The sequence below is a fragment of the Phocoena sinus genome, chromosome 20 (genome assembly GCF_008692025.1).
Source record: "Phocoena sinus isolate mPhoSin1 chromosome 20, mPhoSin1.pri, whole genome shotgun sequence".
Classification (NCBI taxonomy): Eukaryota; Metazoa; Chordata; class Mammalia; order Artiodactyla; family Phocoenidae; genus Phocoena; species Phocoena sinus.
The window spans coordinates 25,515,776-25,529,509 of record NC_045782.1 but is presented as its reverse complement, the minus strand read 5'-3'; positions in this window follow the sequence as shown (position 1 = coordinate 25,529,509).

Below are 13,734 nucleotides of genomic sequence, written 5' to 3'. Positions count from 1 at the left end.
TTACTTATTGAGTGCCTGCCATGTGCTAAGTGTTCTAAACAGTGTCAGGCATCCCCCCATTCCTTTCATTCTTTTCTTAAAATTTTGTTTATTTGTTTGTTTATTTTTGGCTGTGTTGGGTCTTCACTGCTGTGAGCGGGCTTTCTCTAGTTGGGGCAACCGGAGGATACTCTTCGTTGCAGTGCGAGGGCTTCTCATTGCAGTGGCTTCTCTTGTTGTGGAGCGTGGGCTTCAGTACTTGTGGCACGGGGGCTCAGTAGTTGTGGCACACAGACTTAGCTGCTCTGTGGCATGTGGGATCTTCCTGGACCAGGGACTGAACCCGTGTCCCCTGCATTGGCAGGAGGATTCTAATCCACTGTGCCACCAGGGAAGTCCCCATTCCTTTCATTCTGATTGAAGAGGACCCAGGGGCTCAGCTGGGGATTTGATTTGTTCAGAGGATGATAAAAAGTCAACAAATGTTCTGGATCAGGGGGGAGGTACCTTAATGAAGAAGCACTTAGAATGATTTATTTAGAGTGGGTGCAGGAAAAATAAGTGGCAAAATCAGGGATGCCCTGGCAATGTTGCAGTAGACCAATGTGATGCCAAATATTGTTACAGCAAAAACTCTTAATAAAGCTGAATTTTAAGAGAAACCCCAGTAGTTAAGAGAAATAAAAATGAAGCTGTTGTTCTGACTGAAACAGGAGTATGGAACCTGGGTCTTCATCTACTAGGCCTCTTTCTTACCTTCTTACAGCTCGCAAATGGTGAATTGGCTATAGTTTTTAAAAATCAAATCAGACGTTGGGAGAACCTTGGGTGCACCTCTGGGTAGCACAATTTGAAAACACCTGCAATTGTCCAAAGAGTACAGTGAGTGGATGGAGATACGGGATAAAGGATGCCTATGAGGATGAAGAGGATGGAGCGGAAAGGTGACCAGCACTTATACCTGCTGCCGGCAGCCTTGCTCAGCCCACGCTGCAGACTGGGCACATCACTCCCTTCCTCCTTGCCCCCCTCTCCTGCTCCCCTGCATTCTGCTCATTGTCTTACACAAGCACAGGCTCAGGGTCTGAGCCCCCGTTGGCATTAATCTCGGTCTGGTCCTTGGTTATAATTCACATTTGCCTCTCCTCCCCAGAGGCAACCCGGCCTGCCCCAGTCCTATACATTGGAGCCCTAGCATGGACCCAGAAGACCACTACTTTTGCCAGGATTTTCTAGCTCCGGTGAAAATTAGGGAAGAAAAATGAAGGAGACCTAGCAAGTCATCATATATGGAGGCAGAACTACTACAGGAAGGGAAAAAAAGAAACGTTAAAGCTAAAATTTATTAAGTGGTGGTTATGTACCAGGCACATTGCTAAGTTCATACACGTATTTTTATATATTTATATTTTTATAAGTATAAGGGAGGCAGATAGGAATAGGACAAGTTTACATGCACAAAGGACACTGTTTTTGATGAGATTCAGGCATTTTTTTGTAATAAATACTGCTCAGATTGTTGCAAGACTTTGGTTAATTTCCAGAGCTCTGAAAATGCTGATTCTGGCCATTTTGACCAAATGGTCAGTGTTCTCATTGCTTTGTGGAAGAGCAGAGTTTCAAAGTCTCTACTCTGCCATTGTGCAAACTGGAAGCCTGGCTGCAGGACTTTCTAAAGCAGCAGCATCGCGCTCTCGCTCATACTTGGCTTGTAGTCATCAAAAGCTGCAGTCTTTTGTCAGGAGCTCCTGGCTGCTCCTGCCTGTATTTAATTGTTTTTAAGGAGGCTTAAGACTTTTCATCTTCACTAATTCAATTTCGTTTTTCTTTATTGTTGTTTTTCCAAGATGTCAAATAATTGTGAATCCTGCATCAGTAAGTGTGCTTTTTAGTTTCATTTAAGTCACGGACAACATCCCTGGCTGAGTCAGAGTGCAGACCAGTCTTCTGCTGCTTCACCGGGTACCCCTCCAGGGGGACTTTTAGTCCATTAAAATCTTTTGGAATCCTTACCTGTTTCCAAACTGTGCCTCTAGCGTTCCAAAATCTACTAGTAAGACAACTTTTTCTCAAAAGGAAAGTTGGTTAATTTTCCATGATTTATTCATAGCAAAATTTTCTAACTCTCATGTTTCACTATTTCTTTGCTGTTCACACATCATTTCTTTCTAAAGAACGTTACACTTAGTGAAATATCAAGGAGCCATCACTGCTCCTTTTTGAAAATTGAGGCAGCGTTGGTCTGCCCTCAAGTTCCTAGCCCCTTTTTCATCTCTTCACATATTTCCCAAAGGACAACAACACCTGGGTGAGAATTCATCTGCGTCCTCAGCAGTCTTGCGATGAAGGGAGGGCCCGGAGGAGCATGGTCGGGGGAAAGCTGGCTTAGCTACAGAGACTGGTTCCAGTGTAGGCAGCCTGGGCAGCTAATCCCTAGTTCCAGGTGTGGTGTCACGGGAAGTCAACAAGATCAGAGTTCCAAACTGCACTCAGAGGACTGTGGTGGGGTTCAGAGCTGGCTTTTTTTTTTCTTTCTGTAATCATGAGAGCACCTAGTCAATGATTAGTGGACAGAGGGAGGAGAAACCTGCATTCCCCACTCCCTACGAGGGGGGCTGCTGAAAGTATCATGGCCTAATAAGGCCCAGCTAAGCTGACTGCAGTTTGGGGTGGAGTTTCTGACATAGCCCGCAGGGCAGGGGTTCTGTGCTGTGAGTCGGGCAACTGTGGGCACAGCCCTATTGATCCCTCTGCTGACGTGGCTCCTGCCTGTCTCACGAATGGCTCAAGGTGGAGGGTGGAGCACCTGTGATTCCAGCTGAGAGGAACTGGAGAAGGCAGGAGCCCCTAAGGAACACTGCTGTTGAGAGTTTACCTGGTCCAGTGGGAATGGAGGTTGAGAGAGGCTACTCACACTATGGTCAAACATCTTGGCAAGTTACTTAATATCTCTGAGTTTTAAATTTCTCATTTATAAAATAAAAATAATCATATCTCTCTTGCAGGAATGGTATGAAAGAAAAATACGTGCATTAAGCACTCAGAACACAAGAGGCCCAATAAGCTGTACTTTGGGGAATTCCATTTTGTATGTGGGTTTCTTTCTGGGAGCAATTTCCCACCTCTACTGCAAGATGGCGCCTGTGAGCAGCGCTGCCCTTTCCAAAGGCTTTCATTTCCACCCCTTGGTGCGAGGTAGTTCTCTTCCTCTGTCAGTGCTCAGGCTGGTATTTAAAATCCAGCATTGCACACAGACTTTGTGTTTTTGATCCATCTGCTCCATGAAGAACTGTGAAACTCAGAAATACCTACTTCTAGCCAGACACCCATTTCTCCACTAGGATTTGTCAGTTGTTAAGCCTTTGTGATATAACCAGGCAGTTGGGCATTCCAAGGAAGTCAAACACTTAATTAGGATGCTGGCTTTTTATATGTTTACCTCTATTATAAGTTAAAGGACCTGGAAAGAGTGCAGAGTTTCAAAGTTCAGGCATGTGGATTTGAATCTCAGAGCGCTGAGCAACCTCGGACAAACAGTTGATCTCTCTGAGCCTCAATTCCTTCATCTCAAAAATGTTTGTAATCATTGTGGCTATTTCATAGGATTGTTGTAAGGATACATGAGATAATATACTTAGGATAATAAGCATAAAACCTGGTACATAGTAAGCACGCCTGTGAGTATAAGCAATTATGACTGTCAAGGGCATGAGCTTTGAAGTCTGTCAGGTGTCGATTTGATGCCCTGCTCTTTGGCTTAAGATCTTGCATGATCTTGAATAAGTTATGTAAACTCTCTGAGCTCTACTTGCCTTGCAAGTCGAAAGATTATCATGAAAATTACAGAAATGTGTATACAGTACCTTTCACCTTTTATTTGTATCATGACCCATTTTAGATAGGTTTTGAATTTACCCACTCAAAAACAGAAATTAGCCCAATGACTTTTTTTTAGAATAGGTCTTAAAATCAAGGATAGAAAAAACAAGAGACAAGGTTAGGATCTTAGCTCCCATCGTAAGCGTCTGTATAATTGCTAGTGACGGGGCACAAATTTGGCTTTGAGCTTCTTAGCATCCAAGGCAGTAAGAAAGGAAATATGGTTAGTTATGATTCAGAGTGCTGAGATAAATGCAGAGGAGTTCTGAAGAAACCCAGCTATTCCTAGATCTGAGACTTAGGAGACTGTATGTAGCACATGGTGGATACACAATAGACACATAAATGTTAGCCGTCCTCATCTTCAGCACAGAGGAAAGAGTGGGTCTAAGAATAAAAGCAGCCTGGAAGGGATAACATTTGAGCTGAATAAGACTGAACAGAATTTGCCAGAGGCCTGGAGGGCCGGAGAAGGGAGGGAGCCTGCCCACAAGGGGAGAGAGCAACAGCCTTGGGATCATCCCCACCCATCAAGGGCAGGGGCCGGGGATGCAACTGCCGTCAGGCTGAAAGGCACAGGGACTTGTAGTCTGAAGAGGCTGGAAGCAGCCTTGTCCACACAGCTGCTTTGGTTTAGAGTCTCCCTCCTGGACATCTGGTGTTTAATGACAATCCTCAGAGGGAAGCTGGTTGTCTTTTTTTGAGTGTTTTGTTTTGTTCTGTTTTCCTGAGAACCCAGCCTTATGGCTCTTGAAGGAAGAAAATGGTCAGGATGGTTACAGAGAATATTACTTTTTTTTCCTCCAGGTCTTCTCAGCCATTGCAACCAGTGCTGGGGGATTCTGTGACATAACATTGAGAAGGCATTTTTAGGCCATGAAGACCCAGAGAACTGTTAAGGAATCGTATACTAATTCCTCCTCTTCTTTCATTTCTTCCAACACATTCTCTCTCTCTCTCTCTCTCTCTCTCTCTCTCTCTCTCTCTCTCTCTACGTGGGAGGGGGTGAGATAAACCTAGCAGACGTGTTTCCTCCTGCTTCAGCCACGCAGACAGGACAGGTCCAGGTCCCTGCATTGCCCTGTGACTTTGTCCTAAATAAACCTCTATGTAAAGATGGAGCTTTGCTGCTTCCAGGTGTTTGTGCCTAGGAGGTGGAAAATGAGCTCATTAATGGTTACAATTAGGTTTGGATTCCTGAACACACACCTGGTATTGTTGCCTCACTTTCAGAGACAATTGAGTAGTCATTCACTTTCAGGACTTGAATCCCCGATGGGCTCTTCCTAGCCTGCCCAGGATAGGTGTAGGTGATCATGCAGCCCCAGGCAGTAGCTTACTATCTCTGCAATCAACTGTGTTCTAAGAACTCTCCTGGGGGGCCAGTTCTTGGGATGGTTCTGACTGTTATCTTTGTACCTTCCGTGTGACATCATCTATGGAAGAGTCCACATGCTCTGCCCAGGCACAGGAGGGGAGAGTCAAGACACCTGGGCTTCCGGGTATGACCATCATAGAAAGTTTGGTGGCTTTGGATAAGTCACTTCTGTTTTCTGCTCCTCCATTTTTCCCATCTGTTAAAAATTGCATATTAGAAGAATTTTTATATGTGGAATTTTGCAGAAAGTATCCATGGATATCATTGTTTTCTCAAAAGGGTCTGTGACCAACAATGGCTTAGAATCCCAGGACTTATTGATTTACAAGTTCTTATCATCCAACTTGGAGCAATTCTTTGGCTCCGTGCTTCTAGAAATGTCATACATCTGACTGTTCAGCAGTCTTTGCTAACTGCCTACCAATTCCTTTGATATGGTCCAAGGATGAAAAGTCAATAAGACACTTTCAGAGAGACTGCTCTTCCATGGGAGAGGTGGACTCACAAACAAAGAGGCCATGGGCTCCCACTGACTGTCCCCCAGCACCCTCCACACGGGTCTCTCTCCTTGTGCTGCCAGCAAGCTTGCTGCTCTTATGTGGGAATGGGCTGTAACCCCTACTGTGTATTCCGCAGATCTGCACCTTCTGGATGAGAAACCCCATACTTTGCAGGAGCCCTGGGATCCCACCAGCCCCTCTTTTCCTGCTCTTCCTGGGGCCTCCTGGACCCTTTCAGGCCCAGCACTGCAGGTGAGTGAACTGTGGAGACACTGATGAATGCATATCACACCAGCACGCTAATTTTGCTCAGGTGTGGACCTTAGCAGTTCTCAGGGACCTCTTGGCTCTCCAAGAAACACTGTTAAATGGGAAATCTACTTAAAAGGAAAGAAAAGCAGGAGTATTTCTCTCAGCACACAGCGGGCCGGAAGGGCAGGTGCTGCAGCAGGCCAGGCTCTATTCCCAGTTCCCTGACTGCCTTGAACCCAAGCTTTTCCTTTGAGTCACTGTCCCATAGTCCTGCTACCATCACCTCTGCCCTCAACCATTCTACTTAACTTCCACATACGTCTCATTGTAATTCATCCTCCATATGGCAGCCAGAGGGATCTTTTAAAAATGTAAATCAGAACATGCTCTCCCCTACTAAAACTTTCCAAATATTTTCACTGCACGTAAAATAAAATCCAAACTCCTCACCAAGTCCTGTAACACCTCCCATGATCTGGCATCTGCCTACCTGTCTAGCTCTATCCTGGACCCCCTCCTTCTCACTCACCAAGCTCACTGACCTTCTGTTTCCACATTGCGGTAATGTCCTTTCTGCCTCAGGGCCTCTGCGCTGCTGTTTTTGTTGACTGAACTGCTCTTCACCAGTTGCATGGCTTCTCCCTCTTATGATTCAAATCTCAGCTTCACAGGTACTTTTTTTTTGTTTGTTTGGTGGTACGCGGGCCTCTCACTGTTGTGGCCTCTCCTGTTGCGGAGCACAGGCTCCGGACGCGCAGGCTCCGTGGCCATGGCTCACGGGCCCAGCCGCTCCGCGGCATGTGGGATCTTCCCGGACCGGGGCACGAACCCGTGTCCCCTGCATTGGCAGGCGGACTCTCAACCACTGCACCACCAGGGAAGCCCCACAGGTACTTTTTTGTTAGAGTTCTTCCTTAAGGATTTCGTAAAATTTCCCCACCCTACTCTATCACAGCCCTTTCACTCTGCTTTCTTTTACTCTCATATTTGTTGTAATCTGGAATTATCTACTTTATTTGTTTATTGTCTGCCCCCCCACGACCCGCTAATGAGCCTGGTCTGTCCCTTTCACTGTCGTATCCTCAGCATCTAGAATAGAGTATGGACCATAATAGATAATCAAATATTTGTTGAATGATTGAATGAGTAATGATGGGAAAGGCATTTAATATATTGGAGCCCCCATTCCTTAGCTACATATCTGATCTTTTATTATCCTCAGAAAACTCCCTGAGGTGGATATTACCATCACAGCCACTTTACAGTTGAGGAAATGGAAAATCAGATGAGTTTAACAACTTGCCTAAAATCATAATTGTGGCCTGGAAGTTTATCCCCTTTGAGATACCAATAGACCTTTTAGGGAGAGAAATTCTCTCTATTCTTCCAAATTTTAAATCCCACCATCATGTTATCCATCCATTGGAGAATGGAATAATGCATTGCCTGTCTGGTCTACTCAAAAGCAAGGTCTGTGACCAGGACTCAACCCCAAGGAGTGATGGACACTATTCCCACACATGCTTCTTCTGCATGTGATTCATTCTGAGCACATCTGCTACATTCAGTCATTTACTTATTGATACATCGATTCATCACATACGTACTCTTAGCCGGTACTATGATAGGCACCTGGCAGCTCCAGGGAGGAAAGGAACCCTTGATTCATGCTAAGGGTTTGTTCCTGGTCTTCCCTAGAAATGGATGGTCCCTAATAGGTTCTGTTGGTCAAATTCTAATTCTTTTGACTAAATAAGACAATGCATATAAAATGCTTATTAGCTGGTATTCTGGCATGGAGTAGGCACTCAAGGAACATTAGTAGTGATGAAGGTGATGATAATGATGATGATATTGGAACCTGGACTTCTTTTCTCAGCCAGGATGATTACAAGGGGAGAAAAGATTAAAAATGCCCTTGGCATTTTTTCCCTTCCAGAGGCATCCCATTAAAAACTCCAGCTCACATGACTTCTATTGCCTTTTCCTAAACCCACAGCAAGCAACTGCAAATAACAAGCATAATTTAAATGCTGTGTCTTTCCTAATTAAAATCCATCCAGAAGGGGGATGCCAGAGTTATTTTAGTCCGTAAGGCAGAGGAAGTTCCATTATATTAATCCAGGCTTTTCAACAGAGCCGAAGGGGAGATGTGTTCGGGTGTGTGTGTGTGTGTGTGCGCATGTGTGCGCACGCACGTGCGCTCATAGTGTGAGTTTGGAGTGCTATCAAGAATGCATAGTTGGCCCTGAACAGGTTGTAGGATATGAATTTTCAAAGGGAGCTGTTGATAGAGCCACTGGGGATTGCTTTCTGAGCGCCTCAGGCTGGTGAGTAACTCTGGGGGCTGCCTTGGCCCTATTAGGTGGCTCTGAAGGAACCCACTGGAATGGCTTTTCCGTGAGGAGATGCTGTCCCAGCTTCCTCTGTGGAGGCTCCAAATGCTTGAAGGCTCTCCTTGGAAACGATGGTTGCCAGAGCAGCTGTGTCAGCCCAGCTTCCCCAGAAAAGAAGGGAAAGCAAGCAGAGCTCCCTCTGCTAACCCAGGGGGCTCTTTCCAGGGGAAAACTCCCAAGAGCAAACCATACAGGAAACCAAATCCAGATAGAGAGGAGATGACAATGGAAAAACAAGGAGGAAAAGAAAAGAAAGGAAAACTCAGAAGGGCAAGCAGGTCTAAAAGGTTTAAGAGACATTCTCTCTGAGGACGGGTTTTGCTTTGCAAGGGCAGGAGTTGGTCTCTGTGTAGAACAGTAAGCTGAAGGGTGACTGGGGCATGTCACCCCATGCATGCTTGTTTGGGGCATGCTTTTTATGTTCAGAGAATTCTTCTTTCCCACCACTGGGCCCTGAGCCCTCACTGAAATATTTTTGAAATACATCTAAATGTATTTTCTCTTATTGACGAATCCGTTTCTTTCCCAGGATCCCTTCAGCCATATGGCCACTGGGAGGGAGAGGAAAGCTACGGAGTAGCAAAGAAGGAAGACAGGTTATTAAGGGAATTCCACACCCAGCAGTAAAGGGGAGGAAATGCATTTGCATGTCTGAGAAGAGGGCGTAGAAGAGAGAGAAGTCAGGGCAAGAAGTATGAGGTGTGGGTGTTTCTGCTCCTCCACTCCAGGTCAAACTCAGGTTGTTGTGGGTAGGAGGGGAGGAAAGATATTTATCAGGGGTTAGAAACACCCAGATAGGGAAATAGGATGACTTACCCTTCCTGACCCCAGGAAATGCAGATGTCTTAGCCCAGGGCAGCAGACATCAGGGCTGAGGAAGGTTTCCAGGAGATCCAACTTGCAGAGACTTGCAGAGTCCAGCTTGGTGCGGGGTACACATCTGAGAGTTCCTGGACCCACAAGGAGATGCAGAGGCTGAAATAAAGGAAGCACCAGAATAGATCTGGGTGGTAGATAAGATAGCTGCAGGGAGTGGCAACTCACCCCTGGAGGCCAAGTCGGGGACCCCACACAAAGCTCCGAAGGACCAGGCGGGATTTCTTTCCCAGGTATATACCCAGGAACCAGACCAGAATGGCCCACGGGTCAGCACATACCCAATAGCAGCACATGGAACTGTGACTACCCCCTGCTACTGTAGGACTTTTAAGTTCCATCTCCACCCAGACACCTCCACCTCCACCCTGGAGAAAGAGAGGAAGGTGGAGAGATATCTTGAGAGAAACTGTCCTGGACATTTGTACTTTGAATTGATTGAATTATTAACCCATAGGGTTCAAGTTGAATGAAAGAGCCTGTTTTAAATTGGAAAAGAGGAAATTACTTTTAATTGGCCAATTAAACTTTCTGGGAACTCAAATAAATTGATGAAACCAATTATAGATACTTTTTAGTGCTGCAATTTTCTTTTTTTTTTTTGCACAACTGAATTGCAGTGTAAAAATTTTTACCTCTCTATAATGATGTGCTTACACATTCACAAACAAATTTAGAGCCTATGAATCATCTTCACATACATTATTATCATTTTTGAACTTGACATCAAATCAAAGTAGATGTTTTATTCCAACTTTATAGCTGCAGAAAACAGAGGCTCAATGATGGTCAGAGCCTTGTTCAAGTTCAACAATTTACCAGAGGGCCTCTTCCATGTCCATTTCAACACCAGCTGCTGAATCTCCGCCTAATGTAGTGGTTCTCGGCTGGGGCTGTTTCTGGAGACAATTTTGGTTGTCACACTGAGGGGGGGGATGCTATTGGCACCCATTGGGTAGTGGCCAGGGATGCTGGTGAACAACCTGTGGTGCAAAGAACGGCCCCAGCAAAGAATGATCGGACCCCAAATGTCTAGTGCCAAGGTGAAGAAACCCTCTGATACATACATTATAGGGGATTTATTCCAAGGGGGAAATTGTCTCTCTCCTTTCACACTTGTGAAAATGAACTAGGACCCAGAGCCAAGGTGATTACTATTTAATAAGGAAGACACAACTGATAAAACTTAACTTACCAGAGACATAGCCTCATTGGAGCTTCGTTTCTGAAATGCTGTGGGGGATGGATAAGTCAAAGGTTTTATTGGATCAAGAGGAAATTGTGTGCATCCTTGGCAAGCTGGCACCCAGGGTGTATTTGGAACAGATCATTTTTAACTTCCTTTCCTCTGTACAACACGATTATATTCAGTAACAATCAAATTAAAACGAATAGTAACAGCCAGAAGACAATTTTTTAAATTGAATATCATATACATAATTGTCAGTAATAAAAAGATAAATATAGTAAAAAGGAAACGAGTACTATATTAATACTTTTAAATTATATGAATGTATTTTATTTTTTATAAATTTATTTATTTATTTTTGGCTGCTTTGAGTCTTCGTTGCTGCGCACGGGCTTTCTCTAGTTGCAGCAAGCAGGGCTACTCTTTGTTGCTGTGCATGGGCTTCTCATTGTGGTGGCTTCTCTTGTTGCGGAGCACGGGCTCTAGGTGCACGGGCTCAGTAGTTGTGGCACACGGGCTTAGTGGCTTCGCAGCATGTGGGATCTTCCCAGACCAGGGCTCGAATCCTTGTTCCCTGCATTGGTAGGCGGATTCTTAACCATTGCACCAACAGGGAAGCCCTGAATGTATTTTCTTTCAAAGGAGAAAAAGTATACCTATATATTGGTCTTCCGCAATAATGAATAATATTATAACTTCTATGTTCATGCCTTGACTTCTATCAATTTGTCAATGATTTTGTTAAAATTAGTCTTCTCTGTCAAAATTAGTCTTCTTCGCATATTCATGTTCAGTAGACAATGCAGCCAGCTTTGTCAAGCTATCTTCACTCATTGTAGACCAACAAATTTTTTTACTAGTCAGTCTTAATTTTGAAATTTTCTTTCACACAAAGCAACAGTTTTACAAATAGGAATTTTAATACCTACCTAAGGGTGAGTTTGGCTGAGATACATAAAATATCCCATTTCTCAATAAATTCCAGAAATTGCAATACTCCTCGTGTCTTTGTTTCCCTTCAGGATGTATTCTAGCAGCTTTCCAAAGTCTCCACAGTTGAGAATTTCTACTAAAATACCTTCAGCAGAAAATCCATCTAATTTCATTGCATTTGGTTAAAATCTTCGAAAATGTTTCTTCTGCAAAAACAGAAAATGACTGAATAACAGAGAACATTGATATTATCATTTTTAAAAATCACTTCAAACAATGAAGCCCTTACTGCCTACACCCAGGGCTGACCTATCCTACCCCCTAGCCCGCCCAGCCCTCGGTAGACACTTCCTGGAGGAAGTAAGTTCCATTTTTACTTTGTTAGGGGAGGATCTGTGTGGTCAGGCAGCCTTCATGGAACCAGTGTTCCACCATGAGGTCCTTCTTTTTTCACTTTTATTTCACTCTTGGCATAAAAGATATGCAAATACAGAAACACATTAAAGAATAAAAAGGAAACATTGTGTTAGTTAGGGTTACGTTCGGTTTTCCGTCCATAATATACAGTCTCTGCCCACAAAGATGTTGATGTCTTTGTGGAGGGGCTACTTTCTAGACAAATGTATCATTGTAGGATGTTAGCCCTCACAAGAGCAGGACAGGTGGAGAGCTTGGGTTGGAAATGGAGTGAGGTCCAGAGGAGGGAGTAACTGCATCCAACCAGGAGACTAGAGGAGATTTCACGGGAAAAGTGACATTTCAGTTTGTCCTGAAGAATGAGTGGGATTTGCATACTTAAAGACTATGCTAAGGCCTAGAAGCCAGGGCCTCTATTTCTCCATCATCTCTACCCCTTGGGTCTACACGGAGAATAACACAAGAGGAGACAGGTGCTCTATTGAACAGAGCCCGGCCTGGGAGGTAGGGGATCACTGTAGTTGCACTTAGCTGTGTGTGATAGTCAGCAAGTCCTTTTCCTTCTCTAGGCTACAACACGAAAGGGTTTACCCGCTGAAATATCTCAAAGGCATCCTCTGACTCAAACATTATTGCACGATCCTAAAAGGGCCTTGGGGTGGATTTCTGAGAATGGGCACTGGGCTTCCTGTTCACATAGTCACTTTAGCAAATGGGTATTGCTTCAGGGAGTCAGCTGTGGTGTTTACAAGGTCACAGAGAGGGGGCCAGGAAGTCTGGGCTTTTCCTATTCCATCTGTGGTCATCCCCACCTCTCATTCACATCCACCCGCTCACATACCCCTCCACCACCACATAAAGGGAGAGAAGAAGGGAGAGAGGGAGGGAGTGCGGGAAGGGAGAGAAAGAAGGAGGGTTGGGGAGGGGAGAGACTGCAGGAGACAGAGGGAGGGGAGAATAACCATCTCAGTGCACAAATAGCTCAAATCCAAGCTTCCCACCGAGAACTGTGAGACCAAGGAAGTCTCATCTCCTTTCCGCTCTCCCACCTCCGTCTCCTTTTAAAAATTTTTCCTCTATTTCTGAGATTCATCTTCATTCAAAAGAAAGAAAGGCCCTTTGGTCTTTCTTTTCACGAGGCTTTTGTGGGTGTCCACATCCCTCTGTAGTTCTGGGGAGGCAGCAGGGGGAGGGGGCACCTGAAAGAAGGGGTTCTCAAGGTCCCAGGGCAGGAGGGGCATCCCTGGGCTGTCACGGAAGCCTTGTCAAAGGGCTCATATTCTGGCCTTCAAAGCTATGAACAAAAAAGTTAGGAAGAGGAGAATAAGGGTATAGGTGGGGAAGATTCATTTTTAGGAAAGGCAGTCCTGTCGCGGATTAAATCACCCGAGCCCCGGCTTCTCTCTCACAAAGTCTAATCTGATCTCAGAGGTTGTGGGTGACGAGGCACCAGGTGCAAGTTGGGGAGTCAGCACCCTGTCAGAGGCATTTTTTTTTTAATATATTCAAAATTCATTAATTATAGCTGAGGAAGTCGGGGTATGTTTTCAGAGCATTGAGGAGGCATATGATGGGCTGGGGTCAGTACAGTCCCTTAGGGAATGTAGGGATATCAAAGCCACTCTGCAGCTCAGGTTGCCCCCTCCTCTTTGAACTTGGGCCAGCCCTCGGTTTCGTTGTTTATTCTACCTGGAGCACCTCACAGGGTTGCTGAAAGGGCCCGAATGAGAAACAGATGAGGGACCACTCGGAGGTGCAATGGCATTCAGACATGTCGGGAGCCTCAGCATAGGGAAGGGAATCATTTCCTTCCCTGAGTGAGTCTTCCTCATGTGAGAGTTTCAGGAAGAGACCCGCCCTTCTCTCTCCTTCCTTTCACCCCCTTCTCAAGTCACAGGAGGCTGCCAGGGGAAAGGACAGAATTGGAGAAGAAAC